The sequence below is a fragment of the Hyperolius riggenbachi genome, chromosome 4 (assembly GCF_040937935.1).
Source record: "Hyperolius riggenbachi isolate aHypRig1 chromosome 4, aHypRig1.pri, whole genome shotgun sequence".
NCBI classification, from domain to species: Eukaryota; Metazoa; Chordata; class Amphibia; order Anura; family Hyperoliidae; genus Hyperolius; species Hyperolius riggenbachi.
Window position 1 is genome coordinate 134,728,068 of NC_090649.1, and position 26,962 is coordinate 134,755,029.

The 26,962-nt window shown below is 47.3% G+C and overlaps 1 non-coding gene and 4 pseudogenes across 1 annotated transcript; all 5 read right to left on the bottom strand.

The window, feature by feature from the left end:
- Window positions 1-6,783: 6,783 nt before the first annotated feature.
- LOC137505820 (U2 spliceosomal RNA) lies at window positions 6,784-6,912 on the bottom strand (annotated as a pseudogene).
- A 1,184-nt stretch (window positions 6,913-8,096) lies between these two features.
- LOC137505069 (U2 spliceosomal RNA) lies at window positions 8,097-8,287 on the bottom strand. The gene has a single exon (XR_011019691.1). It is a non-coding gene; the product is annotated as a U2 spliceosomal RNA (small nuclear RNA).
- A 1,180-nt stretch (window positions 8,288-9,467) lies between these two features.
- LOC137505798 (U2 spliceosomal RNA) lies at window positions 9,468-9,601 on the bottom strand (annotated as a pseudogene).
- Window positions 9,602-10,727: 1,126 nt separating this feature from the next.
- LOC137505759 (U2 spliceosomal RNA) lies at window positions 10,728-10,842 on the bottom strand (annotated as a pseudogene).
- Window positions 10,843-24,661: 13,819 nt separating this feature from the next.
- LOC137505815 (U2 spliceosomal RNA) lies at window positions 24,662-24,789 on the bottom strand (annotated as a pseudogene).
- Between the last annotated feature and the right edge of the window lie 2,173 nt (window positions 24,790-26,962).

Consider the following 26,962-nt stretch of genomic DNA (forward strand, 5'->3'; position numbering starts at 1 on the left):
TTATTTACAGCCCTGGTATCACCGCTAGGTACCAGGGCTATTATGTCACGCTGCCTACCTGCTGCCACACTCACACTGCTCCTCCATACCTCCTCCTGCTGCTGCTGCTGCTGTCTGTCTGTGTTTCCCACTGCCAGGGTACACAGATGATTTACCTTCTGCTGCCACCAGCTATTACGTCAAACAATAGCTGCTCGCCTACTCCTCCATTCCTCCTCCTGCTGCTGCTGTCTGTCTGTGTTTCCCACTGCCAGGGTACACAGATGATTTACCTTCTGCTGCCACTCTGCCACCAGCTATTACGTCAAACAATAGCTATATTGGTTGCAAAACCAAAAAACCAAAAAACCATAAAAAAAAAAAAAAGGTTTAATTTTTCTGAGGTGCCCGGGTTGAAAACTGTGTTGTCCCAGTTGTGTATTGGACACAATGTGGGCTGCACGACCGCTGTCTGGGACCTCCTGTTGTGTTTATTTACAGCCCTGGTATCACCGCTAGGTACCAGGGCTATTATGTCACGCTGCCTACCTGCTGCCACACTCACACTGCTCCTCCATACCTCCTCCTGCTGCTGCTGCTGCTGTCTGTCTGTGTTTCCCACTGCCAGGGTACACAGATGATTTACCTTCTGCTGCCACTCTGCCACCAGCTATTACGTCAAACAATAGCTGCTCGCCTACTCCTCCATTCCTCCTCCTGCTGCTGCTGTCTGTCTGTGTTTCCCACTGCCAGGGTACACAGATGATTTACCTTCTGCTGCCACTCTGCCACCAGCTATTACGTCAAACAATAGCTGCTCGCCTACTCCTCCATTCCTCCTCCTGCTGCTGCTGTCTGTCTGTGTTTCCCACTGCCAGGGTACACAGATGATTTACCTTCTGCTGCCACTCTGCCACCAGCTATTACGTCAAACAATAGCTATATTGGTTGCAAAACCAAAAACCAAAAAACCATAAAAAAAAAAAAAAAGGTTTAATTTTTCTGAGCTGCCCGGGTTGAAAACTGTGTTGTCCCAGTTGTGTATTGGACACAATGTGGGCTGCACGACCGCTGTCTGGGACCTCCTGTTGTGTTTATTTACAGCCCTGGTATCACCGCTAGGTACCAGGGCTATTATGTCACGCTGCCTACCTGCTGCCACACTCACACTGCTCCTCCATACCTCCTCCTGCTGCTGCTGCTGCTGTCTGTCTGTGTTTCCCACTGCCAGGGTACACAGATGATTTACCTTCTGCTGCCACTCTGCCACCAGCTATTACGTCAAACAATAGCTGCTCGCCTACTCCTCCATTCCTCCTCCTGCTGCTGCTGTCTGTCTGTGTTTCCCACTGCCAGGGTACACAGATGATTTACCTTCTGCTGCCACTCTGCCACCAGCTATTACGTCAAACAATAGCTGCTCGCCTACTCCTCCATTCCTCCTCCTGCTGCTGCTGTCTGTCTGTGTTTCCCACTGCCAGGGTACACAGATGATTTACCTTCTGCTGCCACTCTGCCACCAGCTATTACGTCAAACAATAGCTATATTGGTTGCAAAACCAAAAACCAAAAAACCATAAAAAAAAAAAAAGGTTTAATTTTTCTGAGGTGCCCGGGTTGAAAACTGTGTTGTCCCAGTTGTGTATTGGACACAATGTGGGCTGCACGACCGCTGTCTGGGACCTCCTGTTGTGTTTATTTACAGCCCTGGTATCACCGCTAGGTACCAGGGCTATTATGTCACGCTGCCTACCTGCTGCCACACTCACACTGCTCCTCCATACCTCCTCCTGCTGCTGCTGCTGCTGTCTGTCTGTGTTTCCCACTGCCAGGGTACACAGATGATTTACCTTCTGCTGCCACCAGCTATTACGTCAAACAATAGCTGCTCGCCTACTCCTCCATTCCTCCTCCTGCTGCTGCTGTCTGTCTGTGTTTCCCACTGCCAGGGTACACAGATGATTTACCTTCTGCTGCCACTCTGCCACCAGCTATTACGTCAAACAATAGCTATATTGGTTGCAAAACCAAAAAACCAAAAAACCATAAAAAAAAAAAAAGGTTTAATTTTTCTGAGGTGCCCGGGTTGAAAACTGTGTTGTCCCAGTTGTGTATTGGACACAATGTGGGCTGCACGACCGCTGTCTGGGACCTCCTGTTGTGTTTATTTACAGCCCTGGTATCACCGCTAGGTACCAGGGCTATTATGTCACGCTGCCTACCTGCTGCCACACTCACACTGCTCCTCCATACCTCCTCCTGCTGCTGCTGCTGCTGTCTGTCTGTGTTTCCCACTGCCAGGGTACACAGATGATTTACCTTCTGCTGCCACTCTGCCACCAGCTATTACGTCAAACAATAGCTGCTCGCCTACTCCTCCATTCCTCCTCCTGCTGCTGCTGTCTGTCTGTGTTTCCCACTGCCAGGGTACACAGATGATTTACCTTCTGCTGCCACTCTGCCACCAGCTATTACGTCAAACAATAGCTATATTGGTTGCAAAACCAAAACCAAACAAACCATTAAAAAAAAAAAAAAGGTTTAATTTTTCTGAGGTGCCCGGGTTGAAAACTGTGTTGTCCCAGTTGTGTATTGGACACAATGTGGGCTGCACGACCGCTGTCTGGGACCTCCTGTTGTGTTTATTTACAGCCCTGGTATCACCGCTAGGTACCAGGGCTATTATGTCACGGCGAGCTGCCTGCCTCATTGACTGCCTGCTGCCACACACTCATCCTCCTCCTCCTGCTGCTGAATTTACCTCCTGCTGTCTTTGTGTTTCCACTGCCAGGGAGCACATACAATGGCGCTTCCAACATGCGTGCGCCCACCAGCTATTTGTTACGCTCAAAAATAGCTGCATTTCTTTAAAAAAAAATTGAAAAGAGAAATACGTGAAGAAGAATAAGACTATATTGAAAAGGAAGGAGAAGAAGAAGAAGAAGAAGAAGAAGAAGAAGAAGAAGAAGAAGAAGAAGAAGAAGAAGAAGAAGAAGAAGAAGAAGAAGAAGAAGAAGAAGAAGGATAAAGAAGAAGAAGAACAAGTATATACAGTAACACTACTGAACAAAATTAAGGACACAACTTCTCTTTCCACATTTTTTTTTAAAGGAACATCCCCACATAATCACTTGCTGTTGTTACTTGGAAAAAAAGAGGTTTCTTGCATCATTCACCCTCAAAACAAGTGTTGGAAGCTATTTAAGGCCAATTCGAATAGTCAGCTCGAATAGTTAGCTCGAATACCGACTCGAATAGTGAGCTCGAAGTCCGAGGTCGAATCGAATAGTAAAAATTATTCGACTCGAATATTCGAATGACCTCGAATAATTTACTCTTCGAATTCGACCAAACTCGAATTTTAAAAAGGGGTATTTGAGCACCACTAATGGCATGTAATATTGGTCCCTTAAATCCAAATTTGGAGAGGGTAGCTTGCAAGAAACCCCAGTGTACTCTGTCGAATGCCTTCTCCGCATCCAAGGTGAGGAGCAGAGAAGGCATCCGACAGAGCTCCAAATGTCTTAAAATATTTAGCATGCGCCTTGTACCATCTGGTGCCTGTCTTCCTTTCGTGAACCCCACTTGGTCCGATAGAAGAAGTTCCGGTGTTATATGCATTAATCTGTTGGCGATTAGTTTGGCATATATTTTTGTGTCCGAGTTTAACAGGGAGATAGGTCTATAATTGTTGGTGTGTTGTGTGTCCTTTCCAGGTTTAGGGATAACTGTAATTGTGACTTGTAAATATTCTTTGGGTATTTGTGTTCCAGCCATAAAGGTATTGAATAGGTCTGTTAAGAACGGGGTTAATGTGTGGGAGAACGTCATATAGTATTCATTGAGGAAGCCGTCAGGACCTGGGGCTTTGTTTTTCTTTAGGGATTTAATGGTTTTAAGCACTTCGGGTTGGGAGAATGGGATATTTATATCTGCAAGTTGGTCTGGTTTGATCATAGGTAAATCAATTGAGGATAGAAAGTCGTTAATTACATTAGGAGAGGGTTGTGTAGTGGTAGGGTCCTCTTGCAGATTATATAGTTGAGTATAGTAATCTGCAAATGCATTAGCTATTTGTTTGGGGTGCATAAGTTTATATTTTGTGTTTGGGTGAATTATTGAGTGAATCATTGATTTGGATTTCCTGTGTCTGATAAGATTAGCTAAGTATTTTCCTGCTTTGTTATTACTAGAATACCTTGTGGCATTTGTTTTTTTCATATCAGCTTCGTACTTATATAAGAGAAAATTTCTTAAGTCCTGCCTGAGGGAATGTAATTGTTTATTTACGGTGGGGTCTAAAGTTGCTTTGTGTGCTTTTTCTAGTTCTTGTATTTTAGCTAATAGATTTGTGTATGTTTGTTTCCTTTCCCTATTTAATTTAGCACTCTGTTGTAGGTATAATCCTCTCATAACCGCTTTATGGGCTGACCATACAGTGGTTTTGTTAACATCAGGGGTATTATTAATGGAGAAATATTCTTCTAAGTGGCTTTTAAAAGTTGGGATAAGGCTTGGGTTGGCCAGGATGGAGTGGTTCATTCTCCATATTTTTGGTTTTTGGGTATAGGCTGGATTTCTGATAGTGAGTTGTACCGGAGCGTGGTCTGACCATGCAATACTTCCAATGGAGGTATCAGTGACTGATTGTAGGAGATTTCTGTCAACTAGGAAATAATCTATGCGTGAGTATGTGCGGTGCACCGAGGAGTAGTAGGAGAAATCTTTTTCGGTTGTATGGAGGATTCTCCATGGATCTAGTAGATCATTCCATTTGGCTACTTTTCCTAACAGTATGGTATGGGTTGTATGTTTAGTTGAGGTGTCATCCTTTGTTAGGCATGCATTAAAGTCGCCCCCTATCAGAAGATGACCCTGTTTTATTTTATCAATTTTGCGGAGAAGTTTCTGAAGGAAGTGCTTTTGTGAAGAGTTGGGGGCATATAGTGCAACAATAGTGTATAATTGGTCGTTGATTTGACCTACATAAATTACATATCTGCCTTCATCATCTAAAGTTATTGACAAAGGGTTAACCTTGAGGTCCTTATGGAACGCCAAGAGTACTCCTCTTTTCTTTTTAGAAAAAACACTGTGATAGACAATCGGGTAATTGCTAGAAGAACATAGTTTAGTGTCTTTCGATAGTAGATGTGTTTCTTGTGCCATGAGAACATGGATCTTTTGTTCCTGGGCGTCCTTCCATAGCATTCTTCTTTTAAAAGCAGAGTTCAGGCCCCGGGTGTTAATTGAGTGGAATTTTAAGTTATAGTCAAAAGCCATTTGTATGCTTGTATGGTGTAGATGTTCATATCTAGTGGTATGTATAGCCGATTAAACAGGTGGAACATAGGTTTGACACATGTCAGAAGCTGAGGAGACTGGTAGATAAGGTACCTCAAAAGAAAAAACATATATAACAAGAGTTCACACATAGGTTCACGCTAAATAATGTAGAAACAAGTTCAACTTCTACACTGTAACGTGGGGAAAAGCAATTCCAACAATTGCTCCGTGCTTATGCACTTGTCAATCTTAAACACACTTGGCCTGGTCCGGCTGCCTTTAAACTTGTGCTATCTCTATCCTAGTAGGTTGTTGGGAAACTTACACTGATCATCTTAGGTCTTGGTGTTAGAAGTGGAGTCCTCTTGCATTTGGATTTTCAATTGTTTAAGGAGCTTGACTCCTGAGTCTAATGATGCTACTGCGTGTTGCTTGTTGTGTATTGAGAAGAGTAGCTTGGTTGGGAAGCCCCATTTATAAACAATTTGTGCATTCCTTAATGCCTTGGCCAGAGGTTGCAGGGCTTTTCTGGACTGTAGGGTCGCTTGGGATAGATCTGAATATAGTAAGATCTTAGCAAAGGGATCTGGTAATGTGACATTTTTCCTTATTGCCAATAGAAGGTTTTCCTTTATTTGATAAAAAAGGAAGCGGACGATAACGTCTCTAGGAATGTGATCTGGGAGGTGAGCAGGCTTTTGTAGACGGTGCACTCTATCAATGGTGAGTTCTATTGATGTTGCAGCAGGCAGCGTCGCTTTAGTGAGTGAGGTTACAAAGTCTCTTAGCTCTCCAGAAGTGACTGTTTCTGGTATGCCCCTTAGTTTCAAATTATTTCTCCTGGAGCGATCCTCCATGTCTGATGCTTTTGATTTAAGCCATGCTATATCTTTGGTATTTTGCTCTGATGTGTCCACCATTAAATTGTGCTGCTTTACTATGTCTACAATCTTGTTCTCTGCCATGTCCACTCTCTGGCCCAATTCTGCCATCTCCCTCTGTACAGTGGTGTTAATAGCTGTAAATTCTGCCACTAGTGATGTTCTGAATGATAGTATCATTTCTTTGAGGTATTCCTGGGAGACTGTTTGGTCAGTGGCCAGGAATTCTGTTATGTCCGCACTGCACGCGGATGCGCTGATGCTAGGCTGTGTGTCTGGGCCTACCTTAATGCAGCTGCTGTTATTGCTGTGATCCCAGCGAGGCCACGATCTGGCTGGGCTGTTCAGCGGCGAACTGTCTGTGTCCTGCCCCGGGGGTGAGAGAGTGCGTGTGGCCGAATCCTCTCCTCCTGTCGCCCCATAGTTGCTGTCTGCCTCAGGGTCTTGTCGGGCTGCAGTCTGTGCCGGCGCCGGAGCGCCATCTTGGTTCCGCCTCGTGTTGCGCTGTGCCTTCTCGCTGAAGAAATCTGTGAGTTTCTTCGGCTTCAATGTTTGTTGTTTCCTCTTGTTTGAGGAACTCCCTTCGGTGTCCATCTCCTCCTGCATTCCGGGTGGGTAATCGGGTGGATAGCTTCGCTTTGGGTTGCTTTATTTAGTGCCGAGACCTGGAGCTCAGGCTTCACACAGCTGTCCTGGACTCCGTCGTGGCCACGCCCCCCCAGAACAGATACTACACTTGATCTTAGCCAAAAGGCCGAGAAGCGATAACGCTAATTACCTTCTAAATGCAGCAGCGGCGAACAGCGCACAACCCAGCACTGCCCCGCACAGCCGGCTAACCCCGGCCAGCTACCAGCTGCCAGGGGGGGGCCCCCTTCCCACTGCCTGTGCAGGCCTGCCGGGCCCCCGGGATGGGCGCACCTGTGCTAAACGCAGACGCACGGGCCAGGCTCAGCTGCCGCCTGATTACATTAGCATGGCCCCGCCCAGCGCCGGAACAACCATCACCCCTCCGCTGCCGTGCCTCCACGTCGAAGAGAAAAGTAAAGTAGGCTTCCGGCTCCCTGCATTCTGGCAACACGCTAGGAGAGAGTGTGGAGGGCAGAGGAAGAAGTCAAGTCTCTAGCCTGGCTGGCTGTTTGAGAACACAGTGCGTCTTTCTTTCGTTCATCCTCCTTCCTCTTCATATCTCTCTGTCTGTGTGGACGTGCGCGGTGTGCCACAAGAGGGAGACACAGGCCGGGGAGTGGAGAGCCTAAACAGGAGTTGCCTTCCTAGCCTGCTGCACACTCTCACAGCCTGGCACTGAAGCAGGCACCTGAGCAGGTGGTGCTGAGTCATGCAGGAAGCCAACCGATGATGTCACAATGCTCTGAGCCCAGGCAGCTGCTAAGTAAAGGGGCTGCAGCCAGGGCTCTGCCTGCCAGTCCGCTGGAAGCTCTCTGGGGGAAGGATGCAGCTGCTTTTCTTGCAGAGGACAACGTGCAAACGTGAAGGAAAGTGATTCGTTCATGGTTTTTTTTACCTGCAGCAACTGCGCCGCGCAAGTACAATACAGACTAATCAAAATTAAAAATGGTTTTTTTTTTCTTTGGTTGTGGGTTTTTTTTGTGTGTTTTTCTGACTTCTTTTCCTGTCTGTTCTCAGGTTCTGATAACCAATGCGAAATACAGAGTCCATGAATAAATGACACAGATGCACAAAAATAGGCACACACAGATTTGAAACAATGTTTTTATTGTGGATTTTACAATGTATCCTGCACCCAACAGTAGCAGCACAGACATAGACCGCACCGCACAGCAGGGTGTACAATACACAACACTTGCTACTGGCAAATTCACTTTGCAGAGGGACACTTAATTTCTCCACTACACTTCCCTACACTTAGTTAGTTAGTCAGCTGGGTATTTGAGTAGTTTTGATCTGTTTTTTGACACTAGTTAGAGAGAGTAGTGCACCGGTCCTGGAGGTACTGCAATACCAGGTCGATGCGCGGAGTGGACAGAGCAAGCTCTTCTTCCATCTCCCTGTTCCAAAAATCCATTTAATATATGGTCCCCAGATAGGGGACGTATCAGATATTAAACTGATAAGAACAGATACTACACTTGATCTTAGCCAAAAGGCCGAGAAGCGATAACCCTAATTACCTTCTAAATGTAGCAGCGGCGAACAGCGCACAACCCAGCACTGCCCCGCACAGCCGGCTAACCCCGGCCAGCTACCAGCTGCCAGGGGGGGGGGCCCCTTCCCACTGCCTGTGCAGGCCTGCCGGGCCCCCGGGATGGGCGCACCTGTGCTAAACGCAGACGCACGGGCCAGGCTCAGCTGCTGCCTGATTACATTAGCATGGCCCCGCCCAGCGCCGGAACAGCCATCACCCCTCCGCTGCCGTGCCTCCACGTCGAAGAGAAAAGTAAAGTAGGCTTCCGGCTCCCTGCATTCTGGCAACACGCTAGGAGAGAGTGTGGAGGGCAGAGGAAGAAGTCAAGTCTCTAGCCTGGCTGGCTGTTTGAGAACACAGTGCGTCTTTCTTTCGTTCATCCTCCTTCTTCTTCATATCTCTCTGTCTGTGTGGACGTGCGCGGTGTGCCACAAGAGGGAGACACAGGCCGGGGAGTGGAAAGCCTAAACAGGAGTTGCCTTCCTAGCCTGCTGCACACTCTCACAGCCTGGCACTGAAGCAGGCACCTGAGCAGGTGGTGCTGAGTCATGCAGGAAGCCAACCGATGATGTCACAATGCTCTGAGCCCAGGCAGCTGCTAAGTAAAGGGGCTGCAGCCAGGGCTCTGCCTGCCACTCCGCTGGAAGCTCTCTGGGGGAAGGATGCAGCTGCTTTTCTTGCAGAGGACAACGTGCAAACGTGAAGGAAAGTGATCCGTTCATGGTTTTTTTGACCTGCAGCAACTGCGCCGCGCAAGTACAATACAGACTAATCAAAATTAAAAATGATTTTTTTTTCTTTGGTTGTGGGTTTTTTTTTGTGTGTTTTTCTGACTTATTTTCCTGTCTGTTCTCAGGTTCTGATAACCAATGCGAAATACAGAGTTCATGAATAAATGACACAGATGCACAAAAATAGGCACACACAGATTTGAAACAATGTTTTTATTGTGGATTTCACAATGTATCCTGCACCCAACAGTAGCAGCACAGACATAGACCGCACAGCAGGGTGGACAATACACAACACTTGCTACTGGCAAATTCACTTTGCAGAGGGACACTTAATTTCTCCACTACACTTCCCTACACTTAGTTAGTTAGTCAGCTGGGTATTTGAGTAGTTTTGATCTGTTTTTTGACACTAGTTAGAGAGAGTAGTGCACCGGTCCTGAAGGTACTGCAATACCAGGTCGATGCGCGGAGTGGACAGAGCAAGCTCTTCTTCCATCTCCCTGTTCCAAAAATCCATTTAATATATGGTCCCCAGCAGGGGCGTAGCTAGAAATGAGTGGGCCCCATAGCAAAAAAAAAAAAAAAAAATTATGCCCCCCCCCCTCCTCCAATCCCACGGACCTCCCACCCAAACATTTTGTGGGGAAATCAGATTTCCCCACAAAATGCAACCAGATTGGCAGCAGATTTCCCAAAATAATGCAACCAGATTATCGCCAGATTGTCCGACAAAATGCAATCAGATTGTCGCCAGATTTCCCCACAAAATGCAGTATATGTAGCCAGGTCTATAGTGGGCTAACATTAATTACCTGGAGGGAGGGTGGTTGGGCAGGCTGGCACGCTATTTGGGTTGCAGGCACGGCACTGGGTAGGCAGTTAAGTAGCTGGGGGGAGGGTAGGCAGATAGGTAGCCGGGTGGGTAGGCAGGTGGGTGGTTGGTTGGTTAGGCAGCCGGGTGGGTGGGTGGGTGAGTGATTAGGCAGCTGGGAGGGTGATTAGGGAGCTGGATGGGTGGGTGGGCGGTTAGGCGGCTGGGTGGGTAGGCAGGTGGGTGGGTAGGCAGTTAGGTAGCTGGGTGGGCAGTTAGGTAGTCGGGTGGGAGGGTGGGCGGTTAGGCAGCCGGGTGGGAGGGAGGGCGGTTAGGCAGCCGGGTGGGTGATCAGGCAGCTGGTGGGTGGGTAATTTGGTGGGTAATAGGTAGGTGGGTGGGTAATTAGGCAGCTGGGCGGGTGGGTGATTGGGTGGGTGGTTTAGTGGGGTAGGGGACAGACTCCTCTCCCCCCCCCCTGCCTCACCTGGGGTCCCCCCTACTTTTACGAGCGGCGGGAGGTGCGGCATATTCAGCAGGCTCCGACGGGGTAATCAGCTGCTAGAGGTTCAGCTGCCCCCAGGCTATGGTGTCTCCTCTGTATGCCGCGCGCAATAAACGAGGGAGCAGTGCGCGCGGCATACAGAGGAGACCGCGTAGCCCGGAGGCAGCTGGACCTCTAGCGCCCGATTACCCCGCCAGAGCCTGCTGTATATGCCGCACCTCCCGCCGCTCATAAAAGGAGGGGGGCCCGCCGAGGTGAGGGAGGAGGGGGCGGGCCAGGGCCGGCAGTTTATTAAAAAAAAATCCTCTCAGGCAGCTGCGGGCCCCCTGTGACGTAGGGCTGCCGCGGGGCCCCATAGCAACACTATGGCTGCTATCCCCATTGCTACGCCTGTGGTCCCCAGATAGGGGACGTATCAGATATTAAACTGATAAGAACAGATACTACACTTGATCTTAGCCAAAAGGCCGAGAAGCGATAACCCTAATTACCTTCTAAATGCAGCAGCGGCGAACAGCGCACAACCCAGCACTGCCCCGCACAGCCGGCTAACCCCGGCCAGCTACCAGCTGCCAGGGGGGGGGCCCTTCCCACTGCCTGTGCAGGCCTGCCGGGCCCCCGGGATGGGCGCACCTGTGCTAAACGCAGACGCACGGGCCAGGCTCAGCTGCCGCCTGATTACATTAGCATGGCCCCGCCCAGCGCCGGAACAGCCATCACCCCTCCGCTGCCGTGCCTCCACGTCGAAGAGAAAAGTAAAGTAGGCTTCCGGCTCCCTGCATTCTGGCAACACGCTAGGAAAGAGTGTGGAGGGCAGAGGAAGAAGTCAAGTCTCTAGCCTGGCTGGCTGTTTGAGAACACAGTGCGTCTTTCTTTCGTTCATCCTCCTTCCTCTTCATATCTCTCTGTCTGTGTGGACGTGCGCGGTGTGCCACAAGAGGGAGACACAGGCCGGGGAGTGGAGAGCCTAAACAGGAGTTGCCTTCCTAGCCTGCTGCACACTCTCACAGCCTGGCACTGAAGCAGGCACCTGAGCAGGTGGTGCTGAGTCATGCAGGAAGCCAACCGATGATGTCACAATGCTCTGAGCCCAGGCAGCTGCTAAGTAAAGGGGCTGCAGCCAGGGCTCTGCCTGCCAGTCCGCTGGAAGCTCTCTGGGGGAAGGATGCAGCTGCTTTTCTTGCAGAGGACAACGTGCAAACATGAAGGAAAGTGATCCGTTCATGGTTTTTTTGACCTGCAGCAACTGCGCCGCGCAAGTACAATACAGACTAATCAAAATTAAAAATGATTTGTTTTTCTTTGGTTGTGGGTTTTTTTGTGTGTGTTTTTCTGACTTCTTTTCCTGTCTGTTCTCATGTATCAGATATTAAACTGATAAGAACAGATACTACACTTTTTTTTTTTCAATTCTAATTTTTATTAAAAGATATGGTAAGCAGATAACATAGGAACTGTAACATGTTATATGAGAAATTTCTACAGACATTGTACTCAGAACATCATACATTTGTACAGGTAAACATTGAAATCCGAACTCGCGAACACAGGTTTTATTCTTTCGTACTCTTGTTGCCCTGGATTGGCTTTTGTCAGGTTCTATGGCCTCCCATCTAGTCAATTTCTAACCAATATTTGGCTGACTGATAAGTAGGCTCAGGTCTGACCGTGGTGTTTGATTGACGCAGTGGTCTCTAGACCTATCAATCTAAGACTTTTGTATTATTTTGGTTTAGGTAAGCCCATCTTGGGTCTTGTTGTATGGTATTGGCCTTTTCCAAAGTTTACCGGGCTTGGTGTCGCTTTTGTATTACTGTTCCACAAACTTGTTGGGTTTATAAGATGTATTAGCTAAGATGTAACAGATTATAGTGTCTTAACTGTAGATCGTATATATGGGAAAAGTTTGATCATATCCAGTATTGTATAGATATGTTAAACATATACTTAACGACTAGTACTATAAAATTTATTATGGGTACCTTAACAGAACAAACAAACAAGAACCTTGTGTCTCACCTATACTTCATAAGTAGCATGTGACGTTGTAATATAGTATACCACTATGTATTATTGTTCAAAATTCTGCTGTTTATTTATGTCTTATTGTTGGGAGGGAGGACATCCGGGCCTGAGGTAGTTTTCCATTGTGATGTTTTTCTTGTATACTGCTATTAGAGAGTCAAAGTCTAGTTTCTCTGTGGACTTCCAATTACTAGTTATCATACCTTGTGCTGCTAGAATTATATGACATATTTGCATACGATTTTTTATGTTTATTGTATCTAGACCAATACCTAGGAGAGCCATATGTGGCGATAGCTGAAAGTTTGGTTCTAAGTAGTCTTGTATGTGACCTTCTGCTGCCTTCCAGAGTTCTGCAACAATTGGACACTCCCATAGCATATGTATCATAGTACCTATGGAACCTGAGCACTTCCAGCATGTTGGTGAAGAGTTAGTAGAAAAGGTTGCCAGCTTTCTAGGAGTGATATACCATCTGGTTAGTATTTTTATATGCTGTTCCCAGTGGGAGATGCATTTAGATAATTGAGATATTTTTTTTTGTGCTAAGATTATTTGGTCAATTGAAATATCGGTCTTTAGATCATATGACCATATCTTGGTGTATTTTTCTATGGGTGACTCCCTGTTTGTTAGAAGTTCATTATACCAGGTTGATATTCCACCCTGGATTGGTTTGAGCACATTAAGCATTGTGAGTGTTTGGCTGTGGATTTCAGGGATGGTTATCTTCTTAGTTCTTAGAAAACTGGCAATTCTTTGATATGTAAATAACGTGTTTTCAGAGATTTCAAATTATTTTCTTAATTCTGTGAATGTTTTGATAGTGTTGCCAACATACATATCGTTGAGGTGTCTAAGTCCCATTGTTGTCATAGGTATTACATTTATATCTGGGATCATTACTTGTATTGCTGTCATTGGGATTCTAGGAAGGATAAGAATGCCTTTGTGAGGGGGGTGTTTTAAAAACACTTCCCATGTCAAAAGTGTAGTGGTAATAGATGGGAAGGAATGTTTGGGCGGTTTATGTCCTAATAGCATGCTGGATAGGAGATCTCTTGTGTTTGCTTTGAGAACATCTTGTTCTAAGAATACCCATTTTTTATCTTTGGGTTGAGACTAGTGTTGGGCGAACAGTGTTCGCCACTGTTCGGGTTCTGCAGAACATCACCCTGTTTGGGTGATGTTCACGTTCGGCCGAACACCTGATGGTGTTCGGCCTTTTAAGTTCGGGTTCGCCCCGAACTTCTAATGGCCGCCGAACAGGGCCGAACAGGGCCCCTGTTCGGCCGAACAGGGCCCTGTTCGGCCGAATACTGCCCCCCTATGGGGTCGCAGGCATAAGGGGGGAGCATGCCCCGATCGCGGGGGGGGTCGGAAATTCCCCCCACCCCCTCCGCTAGCGCTCCCCCCTCTGCCCGCTTCCCCATTCAAAAGTTTAAGCAAAGTACCTGTAGTGGATGGCCTGGCAGTGGGCGGCACTGTGGAGTGAGGAGGAGGAGTCCGGAGAGTGACGAGTTGAGGGAGGCCGGGCAGCGGGCGTGAGGTCAGAGAAAGGGCGGAAGTACCACAAGGGTACTTCCGCTGAACCGCCCGCTGCCCGGCCTCCCTCAACTCGTCACTCTCCGGACTCCTCCTCCTCACTCCACAGTGCCGCCCACTGCCAGGCCATCCACTACAGGTACTTTGCTTAAACTTTTGAATGGGGAAGCGGGCAGAGGGGGGAGCGCTAGCGGAGGGGGTGGGGGGAATTTCCGACCCCCCCCGCGATCGGGGCATGCTCCCCCCTTATGCCTGCGACCCCATATGGCCCCCAAAAGCTGGATGTTCGGAAAGTTCGGGGTTCGGCCCGAACATGCCGAACATCTCGGCCATGTTCGGCGAACTTTCCCGAACCCGAACATCCAGGTGTTCGCCCATCACTAGTTGAGACTAGTGTTGGGCGAACAGTGTTCGCCACTGTTCGGGTTCTGCAGAACATCACCCTGTTCGGGTGATGTTCGAGTTCGGCCGAACACCTGACGGTGCTCGGCCAAACCGTTCGGCCATATGGCCGAACTAAGAGCGCATGGCCGAACGTTCCCCGAACGTTCGGCTAGCGCTGTGATTGGCCGAACGGGTCACGTGGTTCGGACCCGAACGCGCTCTGATTGGCCGAACGGTCACGTGGTTCGGGTAAATAAATACCCGAACCACGTCATATCTCCGCCATTTGTCTGTGGGTTTAGCTTTGGGTAGGCAGGCAGGGTAGTTCGCGCTCCAGCCACGCTAGCCAGGGTCCCCCCTGTCATTGTGTCACTGCTGGGAACAGTAGTACACCGCTTGCTCAGCCACACTATATAGCATTCTGTTTACTGCCACTCTGTGTACCTCGCTCAGCCACACTATATAGCATTCTGTTTACTGCCACTCTGTGTCTGCTGGGAATAGTAGTACACCGCTTGCTCAGCCACACTATATAGCATTCTGTTTACTGCCACTCTGTGTACCTCGCTCAGCCACACTATATAGCATTCTGTTTACTGCCACTCTGTGTCTGCTGGGAATAGTGGTACACCGCTCGCTCAGCCACACTATATAGCATTCTGTTCACTGTTCTGTGTCTGCTTGGAATAGTGGTACACCGCTCGCTCAGCCACACTATATAGCATTCTGTTTACTGTTCTGTGTCTGCTGGGAATAGTGGTACACCGCTCGCTCAGCCACACTATATAGCATTCTGTTTACTGTTCTGTGTCTGCTGGGAATAGTGGTACACCGCTCGCTCAGCCACACTATATAGCATTCTGTGCACTGTTCTGTGTCTGCTGGGAATAGTGGTACACCGCTCGCTCAGCCACACTATATAGCATTCTGTTCACTGTTCTGTGTCTGCTGGGAATAGTGGTACACCGCTCGCTCAGCCACACTATATAGCATTCTGTTTACTGTTCTGTGTCTGCTGGGAATAGTGGTACACCGCTCGCTCATCCACACTATATAGCATTCTGTTCACTGTTCTGTGTCTGCTGGGAATAGTGGTACACCGCCCGCTCAGCCACACTATATAGCATTCTGTTCACTGTTCTGTGTCTGCTGGGAATAGTGGTACACCGCTCGCTCAGCCACACTATATAGCATTCTGTTCACTGTTCTGTGTCTGCTGGGAACAGTAGTACACCGCTCGCTCAGCCAGAGTATATAGCATTGTGTTTACTGCCACTCTGTGTACACCGCTCAGCCAGACTATATACCATTGTTTACTGACACTCTGTGTACACCGCTCAGCCAGACTATATACCATTGTTTACTGACACTCTGTGTACACCGCTCAGCCAGACTATATACCATTGTTTACTGCCACTCTGATTCTGCTGGGAACAGTAGTACACCGCTCGCTCAGCCAGACTATATAGCATTGTGTTTACTGCCACTCTGTGTACACCGCTCAGCCAGACTATATACCATTGTTTACTGACACTCTGTGTACACCGCTCAGCCAGACTATATACCATTGTTTACTGAAACTCTGTGTACACCGCTCAGCCAGACTATATACCATTGTTTACTGCCACTCTGATTCTGCTGGGAACAGTAGTACACCGCTCGCTCAGCCAGACTATATACCATTGTTTACTGACACTATATAGCAGACTATATAGCATTGTGTGTACACCGCTCAGCCAGACTATATACCATTGTTTACTGACACTCTGTGTACACCGCTCAGCCAGACTATATACCATTGTTTACTGCCACTCTGATTCTGCTGGGAACAGTAGTACACCGCTCGCTCAGCCAGACTATATACCATTGTTTACTGACACTCTGTGTACACCGCTCAGCCAGACTATATACCATTGTTTACTGAAACTCTGTGTACACCGCTCAGCCAGACTATATACCATTGTTTACTGCCACTCTGATTCTGCTGGGAACAGTAGTACACCGCTCGCTCAGCCAGACTATATACCATTGTTTACTGACACTATATAGCAGACTATATAGCATTGTGTGTACACCGCTCAGCCAGACTATATACCATTGTTTACTGACACTCTGTGTACACCGCTCAGCCAGACTATATACCATTGTTTACTGCCACTCTGATTCTGCTGGGAACAGTAGTACACCGCTCGCTCAGCCAGACTATATACCATTGTTTACTGACACTCTGTGTACACCGCTCAGCCAGACTATATACCATTGTTTACTGCCACTCTGATTCTGCTGGGAACAGTAGTACACCGCTCGCTCAGCCAGACTATATAGCATTGTGTTTACTGCCACTCTGTGTACACCGCTCAGCCACACTATATAGCATTGCGTACTCTGCCAGTCAGTGTGTATATTGCTGGGATCAGTAATACTCCACTCACCGTCAACCACTATATGAGCTCAACATGAGTTCCCCAGAGACCTCCGCTGTGAGCAGCACTCCCAACAACAGCAACAGCCAACGCCCCACGCAAGCTATAACATCCACCCCAGCAGCCAGTGGTCAGCAGCAGCCCTCCCCGGAGGAGAACGTTGTGTCCATCAGTCCGTCGCCAGAGCGATTAATGAGGGCTGCCATTGAGGAGATGATGGGGCCTGATGTGGAGGAGGAGGTCTGGCTCAGGCCAGCATCCCAAGTTAATGTTGAGGACGATGAGGGGTCTGTGTCTGGGGATGTTGGGGTGGCAGAGGTGGTGGGTGGGTCAGACTCAGGAGAAGAGTTGTATGATGAGGATGATGATCGGGACCATCTGTATGTGCCTCAGAGTCCGACCCCGGAAAACATGTTGTATCGTGTGTTTAGGTACTAAAATCTGCGTTCCCTCCCAGTAGTGTTGGGCGAACAGTGTTTGCCACTGTTCGGGTTCTGCAGAACATCACCCTGTTCGGGGTGACTATATAGCAGACTATATAGCATTGTGTTTAATGCCACTCTGTGTACACGGCTCAGCCACACTATATAGCATTGTGTTTACTTCCACTCTGTGTCTGCTGGGAACAGTAGTACACCGCTCACCCGCCACTGTATAGCATTGTGCTCTGTGTCACTGCTGACAATAGTGGTACACCGCTCACCCACCACTGTATAGCATTTCTGTACTGCCACTGTACTGCTGCCAGTCAGCGTGTACTTTAAGGATAAGTGAAATGAGGAAGAAATCCGGTGAAAGAGGGAGGGGCAAGGGAAGAGGTGTTTCCCCTGACGGTTCACGTACAGGCCACAGGGGAGCACCCAAGAAAACCCACTCAATACTGCCCATGTTGTCCAGGACAACAACCCTCACAGATCCAAAAGAACAGGACCAGATAATTACTTGGATGACCTCTCAAGCGTCCAGCAGTGGGTTAAGCAGCACCAGCACATCACGCACGAGGTCCGAGTCCTCAGCCAGTTAAAGTCTGGGCTTTCTTTGAAGACTGCACTGAGGATGTTACCATGGCGATTTGCAAGGTGTGCAAGACCCGCCTGAGCAGGGGGAAAAGTATTAACAACCTCTCCACCACCAGCATGAGCCGCCACATTCTATCCAAACATCCCACTCTGTGGGCAAACGCGGCAGGACAGGGTACCACCAGCAACACTGCCTCCCTTGGGTTCACCAGACTCACCACCAGACCCGCCTCAGCAGCAGCAGTAGCCCAGCCATTGCGTGGTTCACAACATTCACAAACATCAGACGATGCTGACACTGTCACTTTCCGGACTAGTGCTCTTGAGGTCTCCCAGTGTTCATCAAACACAACAACCAACAGCCCTTCGGTGTGCAGCGCTACGGTTGAGTTGTCTGTCTCTGAGATGTTTGAGCACAAGAGGAAATTGCCAGCAAATGACCCCCGGGCCGTGGCAGTAACAGCCAGCCAGCATAGCCAAGCTTCTGGCCTGCGAAATGCTGCCATATCGAGTGGTGGAGACAAACAGCTTCAAGGGCATGATGTCAGTGGCCATCCCACGTTACGTTGTTCCCAGCCGCTACCACTTTGCGCGCTCTGCAGTGCCTGAGTTGCATGAGCACGTGGTCAGCTAAATAACCCGAAGCTTGAAGAATGCCGTTGCCTGCAAGGTTCACCTCACCACTGACACCTGGACGAGTGCGTTCGGCCAGGGTCGATACATCTCCCTTACCGCGCACTGGGTGAACCTTGTGGAGCCTGGCAGCGATTCCTCACCTGCTACGGCGCGGGTGTTGCCCACGCCGCAAACAGCTGGATAACAACAGCAGCACCTACCTCTCTGACTCCTTCTCCTCCAACGCATCTCAAAGCTGTACCTCATCCGGAAATGCTAACCCAGCACCAGCAGCAGTAGGATCGTGGAAGCAGTGCAGCACAGCTGTTGGCATGCGTCAGCAAGCGTTGCTGAAGCTGATCTGCCTTGGGGATAAGCAGCACACAGGGGAGGAAATTTGGAGGGGAATAAAGGAACAGACGGATTTGTGGCTGGCACCGCTGGACCTGAAACCGGGCATGAAGCTAGACACCTGGCACGAACTGGCAATGTACGCAATAGAGGTGCTGGCTTGCCCGGCAGCCAGCGTTATGTCGGAACGCTGTTTCAGTGCTGCCGGAGGCATCATCACAGATCGGCGTATCCGCCTCTCCACAGAAAATGCAGACCGTCTGACTCAAATTAAAATGAATCAATCCTGGATTGGAAACGACTACGCAACACTCCTGGACCCCAACCAAGTAACATGACCGATGAACATCTGGGATGGTTTAGCGTTTCCGGTCCCTGTTTATTGAACCTCTCATCTGTATTACATTTATGACTGCATGGCGGCAAAAAGCATTGCTGCTATATCCGCACGCTTTTTGTCCTCATGCAAGGCCTGGGTTGTTGTGTCTCACAAAGCGTGGCCTTCTCCTCCTGCGCCTCCTCCTGTTCCATCACGTGTGCTGCTGCTGCTGCTGCTGCTGCTGCTGCTGGGTTACCGTTGCCGGTCCCTGTTTATGGAACCTCTTATCTTTATTACATTTATGACTACATGGCGGTACAAAGCATGCTATCCGCACGCTTTTTGTCCTCATGCAAGGCCTGGGTTGTTGTGTCTCACAAAGCGTGGCCTTCTCCTCCTGCGCCTCCTCCTGTTCCATCACGTGTGCTGCTGCTGCTGCTGCTGCTGCTGGGTTACCGTTGCCGGTCCCTGTTTATGGAACCTCTTATCTTTATTACATTTATGACTACATGGCGGTACAAAGCATGCTATCCGCACGCTTTTTGTCCTCATGCAAGGCCTGGGTTGTTGTGTCTCACAAAGCGTGGCCTTCTCCTCCTGCGCCTCCTCCTGTTCCATCACGTGTGCTGCTGCTGCTGCTGCTGCTGGGTTAGCGTTGCCGCGTGGTCCCTGTTTATTGAACCTCTTATCTTTATTACATTTATGACTACATGGCGGTACAAAGCATGCTATCCGCACGCTTTTTGTCCTCATGCAAGGCCTGGGTTGTTGTGTCTCACAAAGCGTGGCCTTCTCCTCCTGCGCCTCCTCCTGTTCCATCACGTGTGCTGCTGCTGGGTTAGCGTTGCCGCGTGGTCCCTGTTTATTGAACCACTTATCTTTATTACATTTATGACTGCATGGTGGTACAAAGCATGCTATCCGCACGCTTCTTGTCCTCATGCAAGGCCTGGGTTGTTGTGTCTCAAAGCGTGGCCTTCTCCTCCTGCGCCACCCTCCTCCTGTTCCATCACGTGTGCTGCTGCTGGGTTAGCATTACCGGTCCCTTTTCCTGGAACCTCTTATATGTATTACATTTATGACTGCATGCCGACAAAAAGCATGTTACCTGTGCAAAGAAAACAGACATTTCCCGCATTTAAAAGACAGTTTTCCCTTTGAAACTTTAAAATCGATTTTCTCAAAAACTATAAGCTCTTTTTGCTAAATTTTTTTTTCCTCTTGTACCCACTCCCAAGGTGCACATACCCTGTAAATTTGGGGTATGTAGCATGTAAGGAGGCTTTACAAACCACAAAAGTTCGGGTCCCCATTGACTTCCATTATGTTCGGAGTTCGGGTCGAACACCCGAACATCGCGGCCATGTTCGGCCTGTTCGGCCCGAACCCGAACATCTAGATGTTCGCCCAACACTAGTTGAGACCACCAAGCTTTGGCAAAGTCTAAGTTGCATGCATGGTAATATGTTTCCATGCTTGGTAACCCTATACCTCCCTTTTTTTTGGGCCATGTCATTATGTTATGCTTTATTCTGGATTTTTTCCCTGCCCATATAAGGGTATTAATGACTTTCCGTAATTCTTGAAAGTAAGAGGCTTTAATAGGGATTGGTAACGTACGAAATAGATAGAGGATTTTCGGTAGCAAGAACATTTTAAAGGAGGCCAGTCTTCCTGACCATGAAAGTGAGAATTTGTTGAGGGATTGCGATTCCGTTTTGAGACTTTCTAAGAGAGGGATAAAATTATACTTAAAAATATCTGATGCCTTTGCTGTCAAATGTACCCCCAAGTACTGCACTCCTGTGTCTGCCCAAGGAAAATTGAATTTTTGAGTAATAGAAATTTTAAGGTCTAGAGGTATATTTAGTCCTAGTATATATGATTTAGTTTGATTAAGCTTATAATATGAAGCTTCTGAAAAAGAGGTTATCACTTTAATCAGATGGTGTAGTGATTCTAAAGGATCTGAAAGCACTAGGGCGACATCATCTGCGAAGAGACTGATAGTATGGGAGTTCCCTCCTATGTTTATTCCCTTTATTTCAGGTGTTGATCTTATCTTTTAAGCTAGCGTTTCCATCAAGAGGACAAATATGATGGGAGATAACGGGCACCCTTGTCGGGTGCCATTTGTTATGTCAAAGGCATCAGATAGGAAACCAGCTGCATTGACTTTAGCTGACGGCTTAGTGTACATGATGGCATGTAATATTGGTCCCTTAAATCCAAATTTGGAGAGGGTAGCTTGCAAGAAACCCCAGTGTACTCTGTCGAATGCCTTCTCCGCATCCAAGGTGAGGAGCAGAGAAGGCATCCGACAGAGCTCCAAATGTCTTAAAATATTTAGCATGCGCCTTGTACCATCCGGTGCCTGTCTTCCTTTCGTGAACCCCACTTGGTCCGATAGAAGAAGTTCCGGTGTTATATGCATTAATCTGTTGGCGATTAGTTTGGCATATATTTTTGTGTCCGAGTTTAACAGGGAGATAGGTCTATAATTGTTGGTGTGTTGTGTGTCCTTTCCAGGTTTAGGGATAACTGTAATTGTGACTTGTAAATATTCTTTGGGTATTTGTGTTCCAGCCATAAAGGTATTGAATAGGTCTGTTAAGAACGGGGTTAATGTGTGGGAGAACGTCATATAGTATTCATTGAGGAAGCCGTCAGGACCTGGGGCTTTGTTTTTCTTTAGGGATTTAATGGTTTTAAGCACTTCGGGTTGGGAGAATGGGATATTTATATCTGCAAGTTGGTCTGGTTTGATCATAGGTAAATCAATTGAGGATAGAAAGTCGTTAATTACATTAGGAGAGGGTTGTGTAGTGGTAGGGTCCTCTTGCACATTATATAGTTGAGTATAGTAATCTGCAAATGCATTAGCTATTTGTTTGGGGTGCATAAGTTTATATTTTGTGTTTGGGTGAATTATTGAGTGAATCATTGATTTGGATTTCCTGTGTCTGATAAGATTAGCTAAGTATTTTCCTGCTTTGTTATTACTAGAATACCTTGTGGCATTTGTTTTTTTCATATCAGCTTCGTACTTATATAAGAGAAAATTTCTTAAGTCCTGCCTGAGGGAATGTAATTGTTTATTTACGGTGGGGTCTAAAGTTGCTTTGTGTGCTTTTTCTAGTTCTTGTATTTTAGCTAATAGATTTGTGTATGTTTGTTTCCTTTCCCTATTTAATTTAGCACTCTGTTGTAGGTATAATCCTCTCATAACCGCTTTATGGGCTGACCATACAGTGGTTTTGTTAACATCAGGGGTATTATTAATGGAGAAATATTCTTCTAAGTGGCTTTTAAAAGTTGGGATAAGGCTTGGGTTGGCCAGGATGGAGTGGTTCATTCTCCATATTTTTGGTTTTTGGGTATAGGCTGGATTTCTGATAGTGAGTTGTACCGGAGCGTGGTCTGACCATGCAATACTTCCAATGGAGGTATCAGTGACTGATTGTAGGAGATTTCTGTCAACTAGGAAATAATCTATGCGTGAGTATGTGCGGTGCACCGAGGAGTAGTAGGAGAAATCTTTTTCGGTTGTATGGAGGATTCTCCATGGATCTAGTAGATCATTCCATTTGGCTACTTTTCCTAACAGTATGGTATGGGTTGTATGTTTAGTTGAGGTGTCATCCTTTGTTAGGCATGCATTAAAGTCGCCCCCTATCAGAAGATGACCCTGTTTTATTTTATCAATTTTGCGGAGAAGTTTCTGAAGGAAGTGCTTTTGTGAAGAGTTGGGGGCATATAGTGCAACAATAGTGTATAATTGGTCGTTGATTTGACCTACATAAATTACATATCTGCCTTCATCATCTAAAGTTATTGACAAAGGGTTAACCTTGAGGTCCTTATGGAACGCCAAGAGTACTCCTCTTTTCTTTTTAGAAAAAACACTGTGATAGACAATCGGGTAATTGCTAGAAGAACATAGTTTAGTGTCTTTCGATAGTAGATGTGTTTCTTGTGCCATGAGAACATGGATCTTTTGTTCCTGGGCGTCCTTCCATAGCATTCTTCTTTTAAAAGCAGAGTTCAGGCCCCGGGTGTTAATTGAGTGGAATTTTAAGTTATAGTCAAAAGCCATTTGTATGCTTGTATGGTGTAGATGTTCATATCTAGTGGTATGTATAGCCGATTAAACAGGTGGAACATAGGTTTGACACATGTCAGAAGCTGAGGAGACTGGTAGATAAGGTACCTCAAAAGAAAAAACATATATAACAAGAGTTCACACATAGGTTCACGCTAAATAATGTAGAAACAAGTTCAACTTCTACACTGTAACGTGGGGAAAAGCAATTCCAACAATTGCTCCGTGCTTATGCACTTGTCAATCTTAAACACACTTGGCCTGGTCCGGCTGCCTTTAAACTTGTGCTATCTCTATCCTAGTAGGTTGTTGGGAAACTTACACTGATCATCTTAGGTCTTGGTGTTAGAAGTGGAGTCCTCTTGCATTTGGATTTTCAATTGTTTAAGGAGCTTGACTCCTGAGTCTAATGATGCTACTGCGTATTGCTTGTTGTGTATTGAGAAGAGTAGCTTGGTTGGGAAGCCCCATTTATAAACAATTTGTGCATTCCTTAATGCCTTGGCCAGAGGTTGCAGGGCTTTTCTGGACTGTAGGGTCGCTTGGGATAGATCTGAATATAGTAAGATCTTAGCAAAGGGATCTGGTAATGTGACATTTTTCCTTATTGCCAATAGAAGGTTTTCCTTTATTTGATAAAAAAGGAAGCGGACGATAACGTCTCTAGGAATGTGATCTGGGAGGTGAGCAGGCTTTTGTAGACGGTGCACTCTATCAATGGTGAGTTCTATTGATGTTGCAGCAGGCAGCGTCGCTTTAGTGAGTGAGGTTACAAAGTCTCTTAGCTCTCCAGAAGTGACTGTTTCTGGTATGCCCCTTAGTTTCAAATTATTTCTCCTGGAGCGATCCTCCATGTCTGATGCTTTTGATTTAAGCCATGCTATATCTTTGGTATTTTGCTCTGATGTGTCCACCATTAAATTGTGCTGCTTTACTATGTCTACAATCTTGTTCTCTGCCATGTCCACTCCCTGGCCCAATTCTGCCATCTCCCTCTGTACAGTGGTGTTAATAGCTGTAAATTCTGCCACTAGTGATGTTCTGAATGATAGTATCATTTCTTTGAGGTATTCCTGGGAGACTGTTTGGTCAGTGGCCAGGAATTCTGTTATGTCCGCACTGCACGCGGATGCGCTGATGCTAGGCTGTGTGTCTGGGCCTACCTTAATGCAGCTGCTGTTATTGCTGTGATCCCAGCGAGGCCGCGATCTGGCTGGGCTGTTCAGCGGCGAACTGTCTGTGTCCTGCCCCGGGGGTGAGAGAGTGCGTGTGGCCGAATCCTCTCCTCCTGTCGCCCCATAGTTGCTGTCTGCCTCAGGGTCTTGTTGGGCTGCAGTCTGTGCCGGCGCCGGAGCGCCATCTTGGTTCCGCCTCGTGTTGCGCTGTGCCTTCTCGCTGAAGAAATCTGTGAGTTTCTTCGGCTTCAATGTTTGTTGTTTCCTCTTGTTTGAGGAACTCCCTTCGGTGTCCATCTCCTCCTGCATTCCGGGTGGGTAATCGGGTGGATAGCTTCGCTTTGGGTTGCTTTATTTAGTGCCGAGACCTGGAGCTCAGGCTTCACACAGCCGTCCTGGACTCCGTCGAGGCCACGCCCCCCAGAACAGATACTACACTTGATCTTAGCCAAAAGGCCGAGAAGCGATAATGCTAATTACCTTCTAAATGCAGCAGCGGCGAACAGCGCACAACCCAGCACTGCCCCGCACAGCCGGCTAACCCCGGCCAGCTACCAGCTGCCAGGGGGGGGCCCCCTTCCCACTGCCTGTGCAGGCCTGCCGGGCCCCCGGGATTGGCGCACCTGTGCTAAACGCAGACGCACGGGCCAGGCTCAGCTGCCGCCTGATTACATTAGCATGGCCCCGCCCAGCGCCGGAACAGCCATCACCCCTCCGCTGCCGTGCCTCCACGTCGAAGAGAAAAGTAAAGTAGGCTTCCGGCTCCCTGCATTCTGGCAACACGCTAGGAGAGAGTGTGGAGGGCAGAGGAAGAAGTCAAGTCTCTAGCCTGGCTGGCTGTTTGAGAACACAGTATTATGGTAGAGAACAGAGGCGCCAAAAGGATAAAAACAATATTTAAAAGTTTTAAAATTATTGCTTAGGAGGCAGTGGTGGACTCACCTCCCACAAGCAGACACAACAACTGTGTATTCACAAAAGGGACATTTATTGGTATACTCCAAATAAGGTTGCAACGCGTTTCGCAGGTCAAACCCGCTTCATCAGGCAATTACAGTAATTTATTTTATTTATAGTAATTTATTTTATTTACTATTATATTCCTCTTGGGTTTTTAGCTCATTTTTATAATTATTTTTGAGCGTATTTATGTTAAGAACGTTATGCTTAGTATTCCAACGTGATCATGTTTTTATCCATACTCTATGTCTTAGTTGGCTAGTCGGAACCTTTTATATTTTTTTATTTGTATTATCAATTTTACTCATTTTTACATGTATATGCGTTTACATTGATAGAGAGTACTGTTGCAATGCAGAGCAAATCGTATGACAATAATTGCATATAATTGTACAGCCACAATGGTATATACTGTCAGATCAAGTAACCTGAAATGTATTAATATTAAATAGTGGTTCTCTTATTTTGAGCAATGGTTCCGCATTCCAACACGTTCAAATATACGCCACATTCCCATTCCATGCCACCATGCTAGTACGCATGCGCCCCTTTTTCATCGCGCATTGACAATATGCAATCCATATACGCCATTACGCGTCAAAATACGCATGTACGCATACGTAATCCTTGACCGCCATTAATAATAATCCATAATCCAAACATTTGCATAGCGCTTTTTTCCCGTCAGACTCAAAGCACTCAAGAGCTGCAGCCACAGGGACGCGCTCGAGAGGCCACCCTGCATTGTTGGGGAGTCTTGCCTTGAATTCCTTATTGGATGGGTACTTGACTTGGCCGGGATTTGAACCCTGGTCTCCCATGTCAAAGGCAGCACCCTTAGCCAGTACACTATCCAGCCACTGCCATTACGCATCAAAATACGCATGCACACATGCGTAATGACGTAACTAAGTGCCCGCCCCACATTCCAATTAGCTAAGGGGAGGAGTTCAACACTATATAAACAGCAGTTCAGTACTACTTGGCCACTGAGGCGCCAGGTGCTATCTGGACATACTGCTGGTAAGTGAATCTTGTTTGATGCTTGTTCATTATGTGTCTTCTATAAATTACTCTGCATGTCTTTCTTAAATACCCAATGTACTATTGCCAGCCCTGAACTCCTTTGCACTATTTCATATAGGCTAACCGCTCCCAATACACATATGTATGGGTAAAAAATATATATATATGAATTATGATACTGTTTACTGTATGTTATGAAAGTATCTCGCCACATGCTTGAGATTAACGTTTGATTATGTTTATGATTATGTTTATGAATATTAATGCTATGATGTAATACTTAAAATTACCACTATCTTTCTTCCCCCTAAAACAACCCCCCCCCACCCTTCTTCCCCTTCCCCCTTCCCCCCTCTTCCCCCCCCTCCCATTTCCCATCTCCAATTCTTTCCCCATTTCCCCCCCCCCGGCCCTCCGTCCTCTTTCCCCCCCCCCTCTCCCCGCCCCTCCTCCACCCCCAAAATACAATAATTAGCCACCTCTTCCCGTTAATTTAAATCACACCAGTGAATTCCATCATACAAATATTTATGTTTATTGATATGCAGTCTGTTCAGGATTTGTACAAATGTGTTGCCTCTTACCCCCAGTTGTGTGCTCCTTCCTGTAATTGCCTGATGAAGCGGGTTTGACCTGCGAAACGCGTTGCAACCTT